Raw genomic sequence first — 4,083 nt, forward strand, 5'->3', positions numbered from 1 at the left:
CGAATTATTCGGGTGAAAGGCCTATATTTTTTTTATTACAAATTTTGTTGCAATATAGATCATTGCATTTTAGAGTCCTTTAAAAAAACCAGTCTAACATGAGGTGGTATCCCATGTGGTAAGTGGGGTCCGTGCCAAGCTGAAGGCCCAGGTTCGAATCCCTCTGCCACATGTGGCTTAAGAGACATCTGGTAGGGTCTGTCTAACCCCAGCTTGCCTATAAAAAAACATTAAAAATTTCTCATCCAGTACATTTTATCCTTAGTGTTTGATTTACAAAGGATGTAATTGAACATTTAAAAATAATATGGTCCACACCGTGTCCATACATTTTGTAGGAAAAACCAACCTCTCTCTCTCTCTCTCTCTCTCTCTCTCTCTCTCTATATATATATATATATATATATATATATATATATATATATATATATATATATATATATATGTGTGTGTGTGTGTGTGTGTATTTTAGTAGGGATCGTCATCCGTGCAGTCAGAGATTTACTAAAATGTTGTGCATTTTTTTTGTATAACAAAAGGTCTCTAGTTTTTTTTGCAAAAAATGGATGCTTTTTTGTTTTGCCGATTATTCAATCGGACATTGCACCTCTCTCTCTCTCTCTCTCTCTCTCTCTCTCTCTATATATATATATATATATATATATATATATATATATATATATAGGAAAATGTGTGGCTACTTTATGAATAGGTGCTTATGTCACGCCTCAATATTTTTAACCAATTTTAAAACACATCAAAATTTAAAACTTTTTTTTTATTGAATAATCATCAACGCAAACATTTTTAACTTTGGTGCAAAATCTCAAGCAAGTTACATTCAATAACTATTATATTGAATTCAATGCGGATAACCTTTTGCATTCAAAATATTGCAACCCAATAAATGATAATATTTTTAATAACATGTATTCACAATTCTGTGTTCGGGAAAGAAAAATGATTGGCTCTTGACGTCACCTCAGGATCCCGCATCCGCTCTGCAGCTATACATCACTTCAAATTCTATAAAAATGGTTAGACTCATGAAAGCCTGTTAAGTCTACACCAAAACACGTAGTGAGTGTACAAAGTTAATACATATAACACATCAATGATAACATAATTCATCTAATCAAATATTCACGATGTACATAAATCATGGTACACATACATGATATATTTTAATCAGGAAAACACAATTCATTCATTTGCAAAGTAACTAAGTAAGCATGATGTGTCATTCATTAACATGTTTAACATGTTCAATCATAATCTCATACTAAAGTATATAGCTAATAAGGGCATGATACTTCAAGTAATATATCATACTAAACATTATATCATAATCAGTATGAGTAATTACATATCCTTAATTTGGTATATTAGAATTTACTTTCAATATTCATCTTCAAAGATTCACTGAATCTTGAAAACAAGTTTTACTCTAAATCACTTGATCTTGAAAATATATAATCTCATAGAGAGTTTCCGTCCTAGTCAGGTTAACTAGTCTTGGACAATGTATCTCCTCACAGGGTTTTACCATCATAGCGAGTTACTTAATCTTCGACAATGCACCTCCTCATAGAGATTTACCTCCCTAACCGAATCACCTAAGCTTGGTCATGCACACCCTCATAGAGATTCCCTTTAAAATAATTCCTCAATGGTTATATTGCCATACATGCATAAACACAATTAACCACTCACTAGGTCAATAGCCATCAATTCAAGCACAGGTATTTATGCATTCAATTAACCAGACATAAGATTATCAACCACCACTTTGTAACATCAACACATATCAATTTAGATGACCGTACACAAGGTTATGAGCCACGTGTCTGGGTTCGATCAATCAGTTGATCACATATCAAAAGAGACTGTCATGTATCTCATTTCTATCATGATGTAATTCAATCATTTTTATACATGCATCATTCAACATGTATCACATCATCTAGCAACATATCATAATATCACATTTCATAATATTCATACGAGCAAAAATTGAACCTCAAAGCAAGTATATTCGATACGTTGAAGCATGCAAACCTCGAAGCATACAAAAATCTAAAACATGTGTATTCGATATGTCGAATCAATTACATTTCATAACATGCATATATAATGTTGAACATACATATTTCACAATACGAGACACCTAAACCTTAACACATGCAAATACACACCTATATTCGTAAAACCACACATGCGAACATATATACATATTTTATTCATAAAACAACACATGCGAGTATCTATTTTACTTAATTTAAATCATGCATTAGAATTTCACAAATAACAGAGTTAGTATAAACTTATCCTACCTCAAAATGTATGTTCGTCGATGATGCAAATATGGTAGAGCAAGCTCGTGCACATTGGATCCCATGTCATGTATGAAAATTTGAGTGGGTCCACCGATGGTGGCACTGGAGCAATGAGACATGCATCAATAGGCGACAAAAAAGGAGTTAACTCCATGACAGGGAAGGTCAACCCCTCATAGAGAGAGAGAGAAAGAGTGAGGAGACAGTGGTGATAGTGGTAGACATGAGACAAAACTCATGGGGGTTCGACTCGTGGATGACTTTTGCTCATTAAAAGAGAACACCGTGAACAATTATGAGAGAGTGGAATATAAAAAAGAGAGGGTAAGAGCCATTTTATAGGCAAAAGAGGGAGAGAAAACAAGGAGTGAAAAACCGTGGGTTGTAAAAAAGGAGTGAAAAAACATAGGTTATAAAACAAGGGGTGAAAACCATGGGTTTTGGGCTTTAGTTTTTTATTTGGTGAGACTCATTCAGGTCTTATCAAATCTAACATATTATATATATAATATATTATATATATTATATTTAATGTGATTCTTTTGGGTCCCGAATAGACTCAAATGATTTTTACTTTTGTGAGATTTATTTGGGTCTCAAATGGATCCAAATAATTATTTAGTATTAGTGAAATTCATTTGGGTTGCAAATGGATCCAAAATCTTATTTACCTTCGAGAAATTTGTTTGGGTCTCCAGTAAATCCAAATCCTTATCAAGACCTATTTGGGTCTCGGATGGATCCAAAATTCTTTTATAACTAGTTTAAACCCCAATACGAGTCTAAACTCTACCCAAACCTATTTAGGTTGACACAAATCATTTGAAGATCTAAATTTTGATAACTTAAGATTCAATGGATCCAATGTGCTTATTTGGATAATTCAAATTTGGGTCAATGTGGGTTGATCATCTTGAATATCTACTGAGATCTAAATCTAAATACCTTGTACAAAACCTTATAAATCTCAATTAAATTTGCTAATTAATAATAATTTATCATAAATAAGAAGAACTTATTAAATAATTGAAATTCATCAGTGTAGACTAGTATCTGAATAAGTAAAACTCTCCATATTTTATTAAAATATTTGATAAAATTTTCATATATTACAACTTTACTCATGCTTAATCACACTGACCGTCCATCACACACACATGATGAGAGGTCAAATTGAAAAAGGGTAAAAAAATGCTAAAAACTGACTTTTTGTGCCAAATAAGGCTTAACGGCACTTTAGAACCACCACTAAAGGTTTTAATTATGCTAGGACCTTTAGCGATGCATAAAAACACATCTAAATGGTTTACAGGGACATGCATGGCATTTTGAAATTATTTTTTAATAGCATTTTTGTGCACAGCTAAAGCCCTTTTCACCCATTTTTGTGTGTTTTTGCATAAAAAAGGCTTAGCAACATCGAGTAGGTGTTCAAGCACCTATTGATTAAGTACACATCACTATATATATATATATATATATATATATATATATATATATATATATATATATATATATATATATATATATATAGAGAGAGAGAGAGAGAGAGAGAGGTGCTTAATGAAATATGCTTAATGATATGTGCTTAATGGGTTTTTTCTGCTCTTTTAGTATTTTTTTCGCAATTTCGACCCCATAAATGTGTTGAGCATAATAGATTTGTGAGGAATTCACACCTGGATAATGTGTTTTCAATGGAAAAATGATATTTAGAACCTCAAAAATTTATAAAGATTTTGGACCG

Source organism: Nuphar pumila, chromosome 5, assembly GCF_984573655.1.
Source record: "Nuphar pumila chromosome 5, dmNupPumi1.hap1.1, whole genome shotgun sequence".
NCBI classification, from domain to species: Eukaryota; Viridiplantae; Streptophyta; class Magnoliopsida; order Nymphaeales; family Nymphaeaceae; genus Nuphar; species Nuphar pumila.